Source organism: Ruditapes philippinarum, unplaced genomic scaffold, assembly GCF_026571515.1.
Source record: "Ruditapes philippinarum isolate M1 unplaced genomic scaffold, ASM2657151v2 ctg11291_1_1_1_1, whole genome shotgun sequence".
In the NCBI taxonomy this organism is placed as follows: Eukaryota; Metazoa; Mollusca; class Bivalvia; order Venerida; family Veneridae; genus Ruditapes; species Ruditapes philippinarum.
The window spans coordinates 90,440-109,953 of NW_026854998.1; the positions used below are offsets into that span (position 1 = coordinate 90,440).

The 19,514-nt window shown below is 30.1% G+C and overlaps 3 long non-coding RNA genes across 3 annotated transcripts; all 3 read left to right on the plus strand.

Moving 5' to 3' along the window:
* Window positions 1–1,801: 1,801 nt before the first annotated feature.
* On the plus strand, window positions 1,802–3,627 carry LOC132741757 (uncharacterized). The gene is made up of 4 exons (XR_009627325.1): window positions 1,802–1,938; window positions 2,374–2,460; window positions 2,622–2,789; window positions 3,058–3,627. It is a non-coding gene; the product is annotated as an uncharacterized LOC132741757 (long non-coding RNA).
* A 1,493-nt stretch (window positions 3,628–5,120) lies between these two features.
* LOC132741752 (uncharacterized) lies at window positions 5,121–7,236 on the plus strand. Its single transcript, XR_009627324.1, has 3 exons — window positions 5,121–5,425; window positions 5,885–5,961; window positions 6,174–7,236. It is a non-coding gene; the product is annotated as an uncharacterized LOC132741752 (long non-coding RNA).
* Window positions 7,237–15,122: 7,886 nt separating this feature from the next.
* LOC132741758 (uncharacterized) lies at window positions 15,123–19,474 on the plus strand. Its single transcript, XR_009627326.1, has 3 exons — window positions 15,123–15,368; window positions 16,929–16,986; window positions 19,362–19,474. It is a non-coding gene; the product is annotated as an uncharacterized LOC132741758 (long non-coding RNA).
* The last annotated feature ends 40 nt before the right edge of the window (window positions 19,475–19,514 follow it).

A 19,514-nucleotide genomic window follows, 5' to 3' on the forward strand; every position in this document is an offset into this window, starting at 1 on the left:
TATTTTGAATTATAACTTTTTGAAATATTTTAGTGTAGAAATATAATTTGTTTTCATTTACTTTTATTCATTTGTAGTGTTGTAACAAAGAGAACATACTTCACTTAGAAATCTTGAAAACATTTAATAATAAAACAGCTTATAAGTATAAATAGTATGTTAATTAACATTGAACTAACTAAAGATTTTCATGAAAAGTCTTTATTATTCTTACACTAAAAACTATTAGAAATGTTTGTTTTTGTATGTCTTTAAAATTTTAAATGTATATATTATTTGTTTTTTCTTACTTTGCAAATTCAAAACTTTTTACTAGTCAAATAAGCAGTTTCTGGTAGTTTTAATACAAAAAAGAATGTTTGCTTTATTATAGGTAAATCGTCACATTTGTTTCAGCCGATATATATTTTTTTGAAAGAAATATTATTAAGTGTTTGAAATACCTTCTAAAAAATTGTTACATCTAAAACTTCAGTATTTACTTCAATTAAGTTTAAACGTTGGAAGGTAGCACGTGCGTAAATACTTCAAGTTTTTTAAGGGTGTATTTTGAGACTTGCAATGAGCTTGCAATGAGCTTAAAGCATGTGATATCGGCGAATGAAATATTTTGGGATTATATTTAATTATTATAAAACTGACTGGTTTAAACGTATTTTATAAAAATAAATTACGTTTCATGGATATTCTTGTAGTTTTTAATAACACTTTATGCAAAACATTGCAATAAAGATCACGTTACATTTTTATACTCGTTTTAATAAATAGCTTTTTTGAATTATATAGGATGCTTTTGTGAAACTTTGAAAAACAAACGACTTATTCCTTTGAAAAGTGCGATGGCCTGATGCAACATTGGGAGAAACTGGTTCGGTTTTTTTTTTAACTATTTTTCATTATTATACCTACGTTCAATTTTATAAATGGGACATGCCAACGAAAACAATAGGTCAATATTTGTAGAAATAGTAGCAGCTGTCAAAAGATAAGAAGCATAAGCTTGATAGCATAAATTTTAGAGCAATTTATTTGGTTTTGTTCATAAGTTAATTACTTCAATTTTATAACACTATCACACATACATGTTAGATATTAATGTCAATAAAATGAGCAAAGCTGTGAAGATAAATCAAACGAGATTCACAGCTGCAACTGTTACATATTCGTTGATGCTATTCTGATGTTTTCGACGTTAAGCAAACGGCATTTATAATGTTTTTATGCAAGGTTTTGTCTAGCTATTTACATAATTATGTTTTAAGTTTTATTTCCGCTGGCTGCTTGCTATATGAAAGAGTATTTTAAAACGCACTGTTATAAAATTCCTTTTTTTTATTATTTTTTAAATTTCAGTTTTTTAAAAGCATTTTTTTTCCAAAATTTTTTCCCAAAATTTGGGGCAACGGGATTTTACGGGTTTAATTTTTGCGTTTTTTTTTAAAAAAAATCTAAAAGGAGGTAAATTGAATAATTTTATATTTTTTTTTGGGAATATAATCCCAAGTAAAATTTTCTTTTCTTTTAAAGGAAAATTTTATCTTCACAAAACAGGGAAAAAAATTTCCCAAGGGTAAAAATTCAATAGGGCCCAAAGGCAGTAGAGCCACAAAAAATGTTTTCATTTTAAAAATTTAAAACACCGACACTTTTAAACACCGAAGGCTTTTAAAAGGAAAAAAATCGTTTTAAAAGTTTTAAAATCGTGAGGGAAGCCTGTAGGTCCACTACCGCCTTCTTTGTATATTTCAAACACGATCGGGCATCTGATAAGGACCACCGACTGCTTGTTCAACAGCTTTTTCTTACATTTTGATCTACAACCATCCTATGCCAATATGTCTTTTATTTCAGTCCACAAACTGATGGTTTTTTAAATATTTTACTTATGGAGTGTCTTGTTCTGAAGTAGAGATTGATGTGCTTACAGGTGAAAGCCAAGTGAGTTATATTAATATAAACCTTATTACACAAAACTCTATTACACAAACATCTTTCAACACATATCTTAACTGTATCATTAACATACTTATATCGTGGAGAAAAACTTCATTTTGAAAAATAAGCAGGAACATTAGTAATGACAATTATGACATTCTTGATCACAAGTTGCAAAAAAGGATTTAATGAAACAAAAAGCAAAACAGAAAATTTGATGTAGAAGTAACATGTGACGAGGGGAAACTCTTTGTTTTGTAATTGTCGCTCCATAGGTCGTTAAAAACTATTTAGATGAAATTTCAAATTTCTTACTGATCATAGTCACATGGAGGCATTTATCATTTTTCAAGTCAATTGTCATGTGGATCAATATGTAATTTAGTACTAATTACCTTTATTTTAAATAATGCGAAATAAAACATCTCATAATTTTAGGTACTCCAATCGAACTTGTATGTGGATTGTGGTAAAAGTTTAAATCCTACAATTGACATCGGACAGATTGAAGGCGCGTTTGTGCAGGTATGAACTTTAAACTTTTTTCTCCTGAAGTACACATGAAGTACACTGGTTAAATGCACATCCTTGTCTTTGTAATTGTAATATTGTTGTTATAGAAGACATGTTTGTGTAACTCAATCATTCGTACATTGTGAGATAACGATTTTATTTTCTTGTTGTAGGGATTAGGTATGGTTACCTCGGAGAATATGGAGATAGATGAAAAGGGTTGTCTGAACACCTGTAGTCCACTCGGCTACAAAATACCTAATATAAAAAGTATTCCAAGAAAGTTTATTGTGAAATTGCTGAAAAATCACGATATCGTTACAAATATCTATTCTTCAAAGGTGTGTACATATATACATGTATATATAATAATATATTATTACCCAATATGTTAAAATAGCTCGTATTCAAAGCATTGTTAAAGGAGTAAAAAGCACAGAAATATTAAAAGGAATAAATATTTTTTGATGACATTAAGTTAAGCTTTTGGTTATTTAATTCATGTTTTGGTTTATCTTTTAATATATCAGTTTTTACACTAGTACTATGTTGTTGTTTTTACAAAGTGAAATACGATTTCAATCTTACCATAAAATGTTACTTTTTCAGTCCGTTGGAGAACCGCCATTTATATTGTCATTGTCAGTCCTAGCTGCAATAAAAGAAGCCATACATTCTGCGCGTGCGCAGATCGGTATAACTGGATACTTCAGGCTTGATTGCCCAGCAACAGTACAGAGAATTCAGGAAGCTTGCGGTCAACAAATCAAAATTATAACTGAAGAGAAATAGTTGGTTGAATTGATTCATTTGGTTATATGTTTGAATGACGATATGATTGAGATAGTAACAATATTATACTCACGAAAATAGTCTAACAGATATCTTATATTATTGTCATGTGTACCAGTATAATCTTAATGATCAGCAAGAATATTCAGTTTTATTTTCTCTACCTCACTTTTCTATATATAAAAATATATATCCAAGAAACCTCTTAAGATTATTTTTATTTTTTGCTCCGTGTCAAGGAATTTAGAAGCAGGCATTGTTATAATTATCTTTTTCTATCTCACTTTTTCGTTTATATTGTTATGAAAAAGATGCCTGCATATATTAGTAATTGACCGACTATCTGTATCTGAATAGCATTAGAATTAACATTAAAATGAAACCTTATTTGTGTTTGCTTTTTTACTTTATCGTTTTATGGTACAAATCATTTACCATACTTACATTCAGTCAATTTAGTTCATATTAACTTGATCAACAAAACCTTTTCATCAGATAGCAACTAACGATTAGCAAATAAAAATGTTTAGGCACTGCCACAGAAGCCTAAATCTCATAGAAGTCTTCAATGATATATATTCTCAGAAATGTGTTCATATCTTAGTTCATTTAAAATATGTTCATCAGACGTTCGAATACATTTGAAATACTAAAGATAAGTAATAGAAATAGCATTGAATCACGAGGCTATCTGATTTGTACGAGGGGGTGTAGCCCCTTTCTCTTTTGTATCACAGTCAAACATAAAAACACGTTCCCTGTTGTCACAATATGAAACGCTTGAAAAAAAAGTAACCAATGAACGAGCAAAATAAATATGATATTTCCATCGCTTTCCCTTTCTCTGCCGTCATAATAAGTAAACCCAAGCAAAAAATAAGCCAATCAATGGAAATGCTCTGAAGTGGGAGTAACTAATACCTGCACTCCAGTTAACGCACTGTTCATGTATATGTATACAATTAACTCGGACACATTTTTTAACAGAACGGTACAAAATTATTTTATTAATTCGTTCAATAATTATTATGTTTAACTTATACTCATTCAATATTCTCAATTTAGTCTGACACATTTTCAACAGAAAGTTCCCCAAACTATGATACAACTTAATCGTATAGACCTAATAATTCGGAGTTTGGAACGTAGTGGCATGTGTAATCTTAATGTCTCCCCCCGGGCCCTTTCTAGAATGACGTGACATTTTGGTTAAAAAATTACTTAAGCCCCACAAATAGATAAAAAATATTTTTAGGGGGGGCAAAAAAAAAACCTACGGGGAAATCCCTAGGGAAAAGTCAAAAAAGCACATATGAATCGCTCCCGGGAAAACCTTTCAGAAGAAAATTTTGTGTTGCCATTTAAAAAAAGATAGGGATGGGACGGGAGGGACTTTGAACCAAGGGTCGTTTGGAAAAACCTAAACTATTTCAAAAAAAATTTGTTTTTTTTATGAATAGGGCTTAAGAAAATAAAACCAAATAACAAAAAAGTAACAACCTTATACATGTACAATTTCTGTCTGATTCGTTGAAGCGCGGGGAAAAGTTTATACCCAGCAAACACATGACGTTAAAATAACGTCGGATTAATGTTAGATTTTTGGTCACGACGTCGGAGACCAAATACGACGTAAATCTGACGTTAAATACCGATGTCTAATAGATGTTTCTTTTTGACGTCGTACTAACGTCAGGTTCTGGTCGATGTCCTGATAGTAGGTAAAAAAAATAACAAAAATAATCCTTATTCGCTGTTGTAATCATTTAAACTTTTTTTCAAATGTTATTTGGATTACAAATGAAGTGTTCTTATATAAATACAGACCAAGATCGCGGCGCTGCAACCTAATAAAACATAAAGGTGGCACTGTATATAGGCAAGTTACATGTGTTATTGTTATGAAATCTATTTATAGCCACAGATCTGTTTACAAGTTCCAATCATTTAACGTTGTAATATTATCATTTGTGGTACATTATATGTATCAAAATTACGAGTTTTTAATAGTGCTTTAACATTTAATCATAGTGACAGAAAAGGGAAAGAAAACATAATTAACCTATAATTCGAATCTAAAGTCACGTGGATGGAAATTCAAATTCGTAGGCGTTACGTTTTGGCTGTCGGTCAGGAATCGGGATGCATTGATTAGTGAATATTATAGATTTTCTTGAACAAAAAGGTCAGTTCAATTTATTTAGATTTATTTCTACTTTGTATTTGATAAATAATTGCATGATTGCAAGCACTCTTAAATTTCATTATCATTATTTGAACAGCTGAAGTAAAATGTCACACAAATTCGCGATAATGTCTAATAATAAATCTTTTTCAAATTGACATGTTTTTAACTCTGCTTGTGAAGAGTTTAAAATATGCCTTTCAGTACCGCTTAGTTTTCATATTTTTCTTAAACCGTGATGTTTTTGTCAGTTAAAATCTGAGAATTGAGAATAAATGTGTACGATTTCGAGCATTTCGGACCAAGACGTTTCGGTCCCAAATAACCAAATACGTTTTGGTTCCAGACATTTCGGCATTAAATCTTTAATTCAAAACTATGAAATATTTAAGACTTGCGTAACTGTTCTATTTCAAACGTAGAATATATACATAAGTTAGAATATAATTTTCTTTTCAGGTAGTTAAAGTGTTGGACATGCTCTCAAAGGTCGGAGGGACGGAAACACGTGAATATGTAAAAAGAAACGTATGAAAGTAAGATTTTTGAAAATTCTATTACATACTTTAATCCATACTATACTGGAGTGTAAAAGCGGCTTTTTAAATGTTCAGTATTTATGTTTACTTTTAATTTTTGTTAAAGCTCTCTTATAACAAGTTGGCAAAATTGTTCATTAAGTTAAGATAACCATGAAAACATTTTTGCTTGTTATTTTTACATGTTTCATAAATTTCTTTTTTTTCAGTGAAAATGATGTCACACACGCTATTGGGCGCTACAAACGCTACATATCCTCCGGACAGATGAGGGGTGCTGAAAGAAGGTCATATCTTAAAGCATCACACCTCAAAATTCGTGCTAATTCTCATGGATATCTAAAAGTATAACTTTGTGAAGTAACTAAAAGGCAGCAATTTAAACATTACTGACAATTTATCAAAGGAGGTCAAAATATGCAAAATGGCACTAAATGTTTTAGAAATGCTGTAGAAATATAGTTAAAGTACTGAAAATCTGTCATAAATTGCTTGAAACATTATTATCAGAATCTTTTAACTTTTCTTAAAATTATAATATTTTCATTATTTTATTTGATATAGAAATGTGCATACATTGTTTTGTTCTTTAATATTTGTACATGTTTTCTTAGTTTCATTTATGTCATTGTTTTTGTAATACTTTTTGTTTTGTAATTAACTTATTTTATGTTTTATTTTGTTTAATTTATGGAAATTATTTAACCTTGCAGAATTTACTAAAATTGTATGTATTAGCTTAAAATTGCAACTTTTATTTTGAATTAAAAAAGCATGAAACATATTTTTGCTTTTAGTTTTCTGTTATACATTTCATTTGATGGAAAGTTACTTAATAGAATGAGTTACATTAAATTCGATCAAATCAGGATTAGCCAGAAAATATTTATGACGTGGTGAAACAAAAAAGATTAGGGGAATGATAAGATGAAGGTCAGAAAATTATCAGATTTAGGGCAGAAAAGGGTTAATATTTAGGTCGGAAAATGGTCAGATTGAGGTCGGAAAATGGTTAGAAACTGGTTAGATTTAGGTCGGAAAATAGTCAGATTGAGGTCGGAAAATGGTCAGATTGAGGTCGGAAAATGGTCAGATAATGGTCAGATTTTGGTCAGAAAAAGGTTAAATAATGGTTAGATTCTGACGTCTACCTGACGTCAGATTATTACGTCAAAAAAACTTTCAAATCCAACCGTTTTTCCGACCGTCATCCGACGTCAGAACCTGACTTAAATCTGACGTCAGTATTACGTCTTGTGTTTGCTGGGTACTCATCATTGCGGTAAAGTCTTTAAGTAAAAAAGTAAAGTAATGATATTTTAATCGAAAATATGCCATAAAGGACAAAACGCAACAATTACTTTTTAATGCTCACGGGGCAATTAACAGTCTACGGTGTTTGGTCATTCAATATGAGTCTCAATGTATTTCTAGACTGGAAAAAAACTTTTATTGACTACTGTTTGGACCAAAAAGATTGCAGCTATATTTATATCATATAATAATAAAAATATAATTCTTCAATTATTAGTACGTGGAATAGACAGTCAATTTATATTTGTGGTCGCTCGTGATGAATTTGAGACTTAAACACAATTTACGGGTTTTACGGATAAACAGTACGCAAAAAGCTGATGGTCTAATTATTATTATTTAAGATTACCATTAAGTAGATTACTTTATAATTCATATATAATTTATATCGGTACAAGAATTATCATGATCTGTAACATGTACTCGCGCGAACATTTCTAGTCAAGGCTCTCACGAAGAAAGATCCGTTCTAATCAATTGAGATTGTGATAAAATCCGAGAAATCCAAATACAAGTCCTAGATCTATATATTCCTCCAAAAAATCTTTTGTAAAATGTATTCGGCGTGACTGTTTATAAATTTTATTATATACCTATAAATTTTCTCTCTAAATAACACGCGAATACGCTTTAACAGACAATTCCGTATTGTGTATGTGACAAATACGGTTTCATACATGGAAGTGTGGAACTATTTTTCACGTTGGTTCCCATCTAAACTGTAGGTAACGTAACATTTGAAAACGGGAACTAAAACTATAGAAGGCGCGTCCTCTTTTGCAAAATAGTACGTATTCATCCGTCATTCGTTAATTTTATTTCTTGACAGCTATTAAAAACTAATAATATAACTATTTATATTGAAACATTTTTGTCTGAAAACCTGAAGGTATATAATAAAAGGATAATTACGTGTATAAGTTGTCGTGGGCTATATATTTTGCTACTCGCAGCATAGGAAAATATAATATTAGCTCGACCTCCGGTCTTGCGAGATATGTATTTTCCTTCGCAGTTCGTAGCATAATACAAAGCCTCAGAAAGCTGCTACAATTTAATATTCAGTATACATACCACCGTAAAGTAATCTTATTTTTGATACCTTGTCCCGAAACAAGACCTCTTAGAATGCTATTACATCCAAGTCATTGACAAAAAAATGGAGAACAACATCAACATTGTTCTATAGTATAAACTATGGGGAATTACAAACTTATTTCTTTTTATTTTGTAAATTAGTTTCCAATTATATAATCATTATAAAATGAATCCCAGCGTAAAAGAAAAAATAATATAGACAATAATAAAATGACATTTAACAACATGAACCAGATCCATCATGAAAAGTTGAAAAAAGTTGATAATTGTGTTGATTTTGTGAGGGGTTTAGTTAAGAAAGTGTCTTTATAAGACAAGAAAAGGATGTCACTGTGAGAATAATACCAGAAACATTAATCCACGTAGTCGTTGTTTTCCCTTCCTGATTCCATGTTTTAGATTTTTGCTTTAAATGTATACTTTGCTTGCTTATCTTTAGATATAAAAAACAACATTTTTATACTGTATTGTAGTAAATAATCGAAATATTGTAGGTTAAAATTTAACATGTGTATATCGATAGTGTGTCTACCTAATCATATCTGTGTGTACTCGTGCATGTTGTATTTAGAAGGTATGATATAAAAGCTATATATATTATATATATATATATATATATGCTGTTTGTAGTTTACAAAATTATAAAAGAATTATGTTTGTATTATGTCTCTTAAAGATGCTTGCCTCCAGAGTAGGCAAAATATTTCATTAACATCAAACTTGAGAAAAATGAGACTTTAACGAAAGTAAATATATTTAAGATAAAAGTAATAATTTCCATACTAACGCCGTAAGAGCTATTTTTGCATATTTTGATAATGTTATAGTTATTTACATTGGTTGTCAGTGTCGTTTGCAATTTGTAAATTATTGTCTTTGTTCACTTCACAATACCTTGTATTTTACTTATAAATACCTTTTAAAAACATTCATGAAAAATAGAAGGAATCTGGACACAACACTTCAAACCCGATATAAAATATTAGCAATATATTTTGTTTCGGAAAATTTATTTATTTAGTTAACGTGCAATATTTATGTTGGGTAAGTAAACGAGATATCCTTTGTTACAACTCTTTCGAGATTTGATATTGACTCAACAAGAAAACGAGAAAAATAAATATGAATTCTGTGAATAAATAGATAAAAAGATATCGAAAAACTGCTTTTTTTGATAGATAAGGTAAAATTCAGTGGTGAATACAAAAAAGAAAAAAAACACATCTTGACGTGTTTTTCTTTTTTTACAATTGTGTTATTTTACGAAATTCATTTATAATATATATATAATTAATAATATACAAATATTTTGAAATATAAATTATTATTTATTTTGATGGTATGTGAAATAAATAGTACTGAACATTTTTTAAACCAAGTCTCCCATATTGTTTCTTCACTCGACTAAATTACGAGAACAGTTAGTATGTATTCCGTAAATAAAGGAGATTGGAACAATGATCTCACAATTTTTGTTCAATTCAAAAAGTAGAAATTTAGAAATATCATTTAAAACTTCTGCGACCGCCTTTCTACCTTTACAATAAAGTGGCGACGCTGCCATTGATTGGTGGGAAATCCCACGCGGAATCATCATCATTGTTGGCGTGCTAAATGCCATGGGGAAACCTTCATCTGATTTTGTCTAAAAAAATCTCTTATTCATCTGACCCGTTCTTCGCCTGACCATTTAGAAATCAACGTATTCTGTATTGATTACTCATTATTTGTTTTGCAGCCGAAATTTAAAGCAATTATCCGAGTACTACTCAACTATTTTTTTTTTTTTTTTTTTTTTTTTGTGAAAAGTTAAAATCCCTGATTATCTTCTACAGAAGCGCATGGCGATGCATGTTTAAATGCCCATGTCAAATTTGAATTTATATCTATATTCTTTCTTTCAAACTAAACTGTTATTTTGTTTTTTTAAGTATGGTAGCGTGGAAAATATTAATACGCGCACGAGACACTGTGAACAACGCCCAGTGTGAGAAACAACGTTTTACGGGTAAACCACGTTATCGTATCAGATCGACGAGGTTCTGTGGAGGACATTACTGACATTCGGAGTCGTACATAATATTTGGATAAAATAATGTGTGCCTTGTTGGTTCAACGGCTGTTGACACGTGATGAAAACGTTTATTGAATATACTTAATTGGTCCCTTGGATATCTGCATTGCATTTATTCACAACAAACGAAATTTTGGTTAAATTTAATGAGATAAAAGAGATTTATAGGTTCGGAGACACCTCAGAAAGAATGGGCTACGAAAGCATCCTAGAAAGTGGCACACACTTTAAGGTAGTACACCCCTAATGCACTATCTCCACTTTGAAATAGGCTAGAATCACTGTAAAGTGTATTGAAACTGAGGGGCGTGGGTTCGAACCCCAGAAGGGGTAACTTTTTTTCTTTCTTTTTTTTTCTTTTTAACATATTTTATTAATCTCCCAGATCCCTAATGGAAGAAAAAAGTGTTTCATTTTAATAATATAATTTTTGTAGGTATTTTTTTACTAAATAATGCCAAATTTAATAGCAAATATGATACCATATATTTTCAAAGGTTAATAAAATAAAAACTACACGGTAAAAGTATTTTATATTTTGCAAGACCAACCAATATACATTTAAGAAAATTTAGGCAAACTTTGAAAACAGCCCCTCATTGTGCAAAATTTTAGGAATATTTTAAATAAGGCTTTTTACACATGGAAATGGTGAAATAAGTGTTAAAAGTGGGTGGGGTAGGGTTACATTTTTATACATATCAAAAACATTTCGTTTAAAAACAATCATTTTGCTTGTTTAATTTGTTACCTAAATGTCATTATTTGTTTCTTAACAATGAGCAATAGGAAAACATTTTTCATAATGATGATATTATAGATTATTTAGAGTTTCCTCATTTCTGAAAAACACCCTTTTAATGGCAAAGTTTAAGTTAAGAAAAATGTCCATAACTCATAAACCACACGGTAAATTTTGTTTAAATTTTGCATACAGGTGACATTTAAGGCATATAACTGTCCTATGTTGTCAATTTTACAGTTCCTTATAGTGACCATTAGGGGTGTACTACCTTAAATTATAGTACTATTCATTCTTATCGACGAAGTCAAATAACGTTCCAAAGTTTAAAATAGTTCATATGTGTTTCAATAGTTAAAATTTAATGTTTAAGTCATTTAAAAGAGTGTTATTTCTATGTTTGTAGTCGTCAATTTGTTACCAAATTATGTGCCGTTTTTACGAAACCTCGTGTAATGAAAAATAGCAAAATAATGTCTGTAAAGTTACGTATTAATAGAAGAAAGTAACAAAGGGAGAAAGCTGTTATCATGCGCAAACATAATGAAGGTTTTTATCTCCCTTTGCCTTTTACGTCTTAGTAATTTGATAAAACATGCCTCGGATGCAGCACTTCACATTTTGTTAAATTGGCTTTGACCGTTGCATATCATCTAGGCGGTTTATTATCATTTGAAAGTGCAATATTCACAATAATTCGATATGAAATTTGTCTCGTTTTCTTATAAAAGTTTCCGTTTTCAAGTCGTAGCCCTGGGACTAAAAGTGGACAGACCCGGCGATGAACGTTATTTTACACAGGCCACAAACAGGAAACATTTAAAAATTGTCTTTTCTATAACTGTATGACCCGTAGCCTAGATATTGGGTGTTAAACATTATCTAGCAAAGCACCGCTGTTTTACAAGTATTCTGCTCAAAACACATTAACTGCCATCCCTAGTGCTTAGATATTTGGTTTGTAACCTTGTATAATACTTTAAAGTTTGGTTTTCTGGAAACGATCAAAATTAGCCGCGCCTAAACAACGGTCTATATTTCATGGTCTAATTAAGTGAAAACATAGGAGAAAATATGTCCCCTCAAAACACAAGGCAAAGATAAGTGTTGACGTTTCTTTTATTGGCAAAAATGCAATCAAATTTACTAAAGGTGATCTACGTGAAATTGACATTATGGTCCTCTTGTTTATGTTATTTTATCTTAGATAAATAAGGTTAATTTATCATAACTATACTTAGTATACTTTAGTGCATCTTAAATTCATTTGTTGGTATTTGCTCTGTTTACTTTACATTCTTTTAGACATTTATCAAATTTAAATCTTAATTGAATTTTCCTGTGCATCTTGATCAAATAAATTTATTAACCTACTGAAAAGAGCATCAATTCACCTTCTGAAAAAAATGAGAAAACAAAACAAATATTATTTTTTTTTAAGAAAGCATGAATTACAAATAATGACGTGCATACGTCTTAAAACCTTGAAAATATATATTTACAAAACAAAGGTATATTTGACGGTCAAGATGGCACGTCCCACTTGCTGCGGGACAATTGTATAAATTCATAATATTTTTCGTAAGTTTTATTTTATTAAATGTAAAACAGTTTGAACCGATAGTATCCTAACTTACATGTGATAATGAAATAAATAGCAGTACCGAATGAAATATGTAAAATACAGATCGAGTATGACATCTTTGACCTGAACAGTGCACATTAAATTTAAATTAGTAAATAAACGAAGACTTCTATACAGTTACTTTGAATGCAAGCTCATTAATGATAGAAAACTCGCAACAATTTTTTTTCCACATACCTGACGATTTACCATTTACACCTTATCATGTGGGACCGCTTATTGGAGAGGTCATCAGACCTCTCCATAGTGTTCAGACTGATTGCTGGCGGCATCCATTTTTGCGTATCTGATTGCAGTGAATGAATCTCATTTTAAGCGTAAAATCATTAGGAGCAGTCTACAAAAATTGTTTTGCGCATGCCCCGTTTCAAAACACGGCTTAACTTAAACGAAAAATTAACATAGAAGTGAACAAATCGGTACATAGAAAAATCGGAAAATATCATTTACGTTACTTAACACTACGTGCATGGATGCTTCATTTCGTAACTGTAAATCGATTACCGTATTGTTTTCTGAATAACGTTTTACTATTTCATGTTCTGATAAATAGTTATAGCTACAATATCACCATGCACTATATATACCGCCTCCGTGGTCGATGGGTTAGAGTCGATGACTTTTAATACAGTAAGCTCTCTGGCGTGGGTTCGATTCCCGGGAGATGCTTTTTTTTGTTAGTTTAGCGCGGAGGAAGGTTGTCTAGTACTGGTGTAACTCTCCAGGAACGATGGTTAGGAAACTACCCGCCAATATGACTAAAATACTGTTGGGAAAAGGCGTACAATGAAACAAACAAACATATCATATGACCGAGTGAACCGTGTATTGAACCGGTATATCTAAATAACGCAAAGGGAGATTTTTTGGTGCAAATGGCACAAATTTTATCTCAAGTTTGATTTTCTTCTAATATTGTGGTTGGAGGCATGCAGCTTTATATACTGTTTATTCCAATAAACAGTATATAACAGTATAACAATATATAACAGTATTTTCTGTTTATTCCAATCAAATGATATCAACATTTTCTATGTAAACTTGTTTGATTAACATACTTTATACTCGTTTGGGAAAATGTGGTGAAAAAATGCTTCCTTATATTTAACAAAACAGTGACCGAAAATTTGCTTATTGAACTTTACAAGAAACTTTTATGTTGAAAATACTTTTAATATATACATACTTTTTCTACAAAGGGAACTGAATTTAAAATACAAATGTAAATGATATATATCATTTAATTTACATTAAGTAATTTTACAAATTTTTTTTGTAGAAAAAGTATCCCTAATGCGCCAAGAAAAAAGTCCATTTCTCCGGCATATAATCTTTTAAAACATTAAAAAAGATGAAATGTAAAACAAACTTTCATTGCAATATATATAATAAATTCTATTTTGTTTCATAATTGTAATTTATAAACATTCATTGTGTCTGTTATGCAAAAATATCCCCAAATATTTTCGAATTAAACAAATTTTCGACAGCAGCAAAAAGACCTCTCGCATGCTTCTTTTTAAAGAAGCAAACTTGTTTTATAAACGACATGATTCCGGACATAATTCCACAGCTGGTTTATGTTTACACGTTTACACACTTACTTAACAATGGCACTTTCACATTTTGGTGATTTGTTGAAAGGAGAGCCCTCGGCACTTCCGTTGTAAAACAAAAATCAGCCAAAATAAAGCTGAAACAGGTTAACACAGTTTCTTAAAATATTCGGTTTTTTTTTAAAAAGATATGTTTTTGTTCTTCTTATTTTTTTTTAATTCGAAGAATGTTATGCAAAGTAGAACATTAGGCTCTACAATGGTAGTGTCAAGGGATCTCATTTTCACAGATCACCAAAATGTGAAAGTTCCACTGTTCAGTAAGGGTGGTTCATTCATACCAAATGATGGAAAGAACTTTTGTTCTAAAACGTCTGCTTACTATACTTTCTCATAAAGCTAGCTGATGCAGTGCATTGGCTTGTCAGAAAAGGATATTAGCATCAAATATTTATATATTTGTGATCATTATTTTTTTCTAGGTTAAAGTTTCAGTTTGATTTTTTTAAACTGACGCCTATCTTATTTGCTAACGCTAATTTGTTTTAATTGACAAACTGAAAAAGTACACAATGTTGACCTCATCTTACATTTCAACTTGAGATTACATTAATACACTCATTAAATAACTAAATTGACATATCTGGCTTAGATTAATATTATATATTTGTAGATAATTTAACAGAAATGCCGTTTTTAAAATAGTACCATATATAGAACATCAAATAGATCACATAGTGTGGACTTTATTTGCAGCTTTGGTGTTATAATTATATACAAACGACATTGAATATTTAATATGTGTGGTTGAAATACACTTACTCGTTTATCTATCACCTACGTACGCTAAACAGACTAGATTATAAACAGTGACTTCGGAGTATAAAACGGATATTTCTCGCACTTACATAGATTTAAAGTTCAACTATGTCACGTTCTGGAACCTGCCTTACGTTTTTCGTGAATGGAAAGAAGGTATTATTTTGTCAGAATCAAGATTTGCACAATGATATTTGCATTTCCTTTGTGATTAATACATTTAATACAACGCATGTCGCAATCAGCAGTTTTATTGCAAAACTCTTTTCAATTTCAAAAGAAAGAAAAAAAGAAAAAAGTTACAAAACAAATGATTAATCTTGATAACAATTCGTATGTTATAAAATTTTCTCGGTGCATTTTCATTAAATTTCTAATATTAATATTTGATGCTTTTCTTCGAGTATGTACTTATGATTCTGCCTTTCCTTAACAAACTATAAAAAGCTTACTTTTTTATCAATCAATTTTATTGTTATCAAATTTATTCAAAAGTTGCTTGTGTCGTTCGGTAAAAACAATAAGACATTTTAAACAACCGGTCGGCCGTACCATCCGAATGCGAAAACAATGATTTACTTTTGACTTTACTTGCAAAACATCTAAGACAAATACGGAGTAAATCAAAAAAAGAAATCTAAAGTAATGATGCAAAAGCGTTATTTAGCCATATGCATAACTTATCATAATGCAAACAAAATATTGACATTAGTATGGTGGAATACATACGCATACATTTCTACATTATGTTATAAAACAAGGACCTCATCCTTCAGATATCTATAATGGGTTTAAAGTATAACAATATGTACCGGCCATTATTTAAATATGTTTAACTGACTTGCTCCGCCAGAATTAGGTCTCTCTGTACACTTATTGCATTTGTAGTTATTATATTACCAAGAGTCATTATTTTACCAAATAGATGGGACCAAGCATTTTTATCATTTCGATTATTTTGTCAGATAAGACGATCCTTATATTATTTTATTTTTAACATAGTGTGTTTCCCGCTGTTATAAATATATCATAAGCAAAATTATGTTAATCAACAAGAAAGTTTATCTAGATAAGTCAAATTTTAAGACCAGTTGCTTAGATCTACATGTATGAAAGCCGGTAAAAAATTGTAAGTGATAAGCATGTGATCATTGTTTAATTGTTTTATGTTAGTGAACTGTTCCGATAAAAAACGTCGCTTTTATTATTAGAAAGTTGACAATATCTATTTTGTATTGTGTGTGTTTGTTAAAGTATAATGTTCTATTTTGATTTATTCTTACAATGTTTTTTTTTTCAATAATAACATCACGACATGGCTTATTGAATACTTGAATCCTTATTTAAATTTATATATTAATTGTTAAGCTAAGTATGATATAACATATATTCTTATGCTTGTTCCAAAGTTTTTATTATGCATCGATTAATATAAGGGCCGATATGTCTCTCAGCCTTGATCATTTTCTGTAGAGAAAGACCTTGATGTCGCCTCGGGCTATGATGTTTCTGCATCACATCCACTTCGCTATACTATAATTGTTACGAATGCGTATTGTACCATGGACGATTTATGAATAATTAACGTATCATGGTTAGAATTAACAAAAATGGCCTGTTCTTTCTGATTAGCAAACTGTTCGCTGCATAAATTCGTAACAAATTTAAAGCAAATTCTTTCGTGGCATATACTATACTAAGCTGTTTTATTTTTAGATATGTGAAACAAGTCCAGATCCGAAGTGCACACTTTTGCAGTATCTACGGCGAACACGTATGAAACATTTAATTGTATCAGGGCAATTAAAGATGAAATTTTAAATCAATAAATATGATACTTGCGCTCTTAAAAAAAAATCATGTAATTTAGTGCATCCTTATATAAATACATCGTTACTGCAAAATGTTTTCCCAATTTTATTTTGATATGCATTATATATCGTTTATTCCAAATTTCCCATTTTTTGTTTATACGAAATATAGTGACTAATCTTCGCAAGAAATTAAATGAATTTCGCAACAAGAAGTAGTATTGTTTGTCATTCATATGTTTAAATATGACGAAAAAATACCCCTCAATTTTTCCTGAGTCTGAAAAATGTTTATTGTAAACAATTTTAACATCACGTTTGCAGAGGTGAAATAGGTTATAAATATAGTTCAACTGATCCGTGTTATCTTTTAAGCAATTAAATTTACATAGAAGAGGTGGAAAAAATAGGATCAATAAATACAGTTCAACTTACCAGTGTTATCTTAAAACTTTACAATAGAAGAGGTCAATAGGGTCAATAAATATAGTTCAACTTATCCGTGTCATCTTTAAACTTCACAGTATACATGTAAGGGTGGCAATAGGTTTAAGAAATACATTGTTTACATACAATTATTTGGTTAATCTGGGTCAATCAAGTACAATTTTGTATCTTAACATGTTTATATGAGCCGTTGATAACACTTTCTAATGAAAGCCAAAAAGTAAAAGTACTTTTGACACGTTTCCTTTGAATGATTTTCTTTCTTTTAAGCAAAGGAGGTAAAATCATATTTGAGTGAACAGAAGTTTCTTAAACTTTGCATAATAGAGGAGAATAGACACAAATGTATAAAAAAGATGTGTTTGGTTCCCTATCCTACTTCTTGAGATACCTGCCTCCGAAAATGGGATTTTCTTGATCCCGTGCATTTCAAGAACAGGGAACTCAACACTGTAGCAAGCAACACTTAATTCAATTCAATTCAAAATTTGTGTTTTTACATAATAACTCATTGTCATGATTCAATTAATTTGCTAAAATGAAATGTGTAAGATGCTATTCTATTTTTATTTATGCGATATGATAGGTATTTTCTTCCAGTTATGCCCCTTTTTGAAGAGATTCTCATTAGATTTACTCAATAAAGCATAACAAATTGTATGCTTTCCATAGCAATTGGAAAATTAACAAAGAATTATTCAAAATATAATCAAAATGATTGACTGAAGTTATCTGTCGCTACTTAAATGACCTAAAATAAAAAAAACAACTCCAGGCGGGTAATTAAAAAAGGGTTGATGACCAAACTTTTTTCCAATACAATTGTTTGAATATTATTATTTAATTTTACCACTCGAAGTTTAAGAAAATTATGTTCACTGGTTTAAACCTTTTTCTATGCCTGTTTTAAGGTAAAAAATACAGAATCTTTAGAAAAAGTATTGATATCAATCAGTACATTTTTGAAACAATACAATAATATAAACATATAAACAAGAAGCTGCTGGTTAAAATATGTGCTGCGAAAATGCCAAATGAATTGGTATCTGTTATATTAATTTGCCAAGAATAATGTAAGTGATATAAATACATTATTTATGTTTAAGTGCATTAAACATTCCTTCTAGTTAATTGTTTAAACAGTTATCCTTAGTAAACGCATAGAAAATCAATTTTGAATAGTCTGATATATCAATGGAAACGTTTGGTGTTTGTCTCGGATAAAACTGTTTCAATTTAAAACTTACTGTCACCTTTTTTTGTCTGTGATTTTTTGTTATAAGAAAGATTTTTTTTCATTGATATGAACATTGGCTGTCAATTTTATGCATAACCCATTTTCGACAATGTTTCACATTTTTTCTCTTTAAAGCTACATGCCTCCAGATGATTTAAAATATTTTAATAGAATCAAACTTGTAAAACTAAGATGTAAGGGAAAGTAATAATTTTCTAGATTCAAGTAATATTTTACATACTATGTGCGTTTATTGACTGATTTTTCAGTATTTACAACTATATTTCTACTGCGTTACTCACGCAGTAAAGGCTTTCAAGTGCCACTGATAATCTGTAAATTGCTTCCTTTTAGTTAAATCATAATATTGCAAATTCAAATACACTTTCAAAATAACAATAAAACTATAAATTGTATATTTCAAAAGATAAAAAGAAATAAAAGGGACATTTTGATATATCTTATCGAATGCTTTAGAAGGATGTATAGAAATGATAAGTGTTATTAACTGGAAAAGAACATGTTAAAATACATCAACAATTATAAAAAATATGGTTATAATTTAAGTAAACTATTCTGGGAGACTTCTTCAGGAAGTGACCAAAACACAGCATTCATGAAAAAATAAGAACTATTTTGGTCTTGTTCTTTCAGTTTTTTTACCAGGCACAAAAGAAGGGTGTGGTCATGGAGGGTGTGGTTCGTGTACTGTGATGGTGTCCAAATATGATTTTACTAGCAAGCGTATTAAGTATCCTAAGATGGTCAGCTGTTACTCATAAGCTGGTGAATTTGGTTCACTTTTAT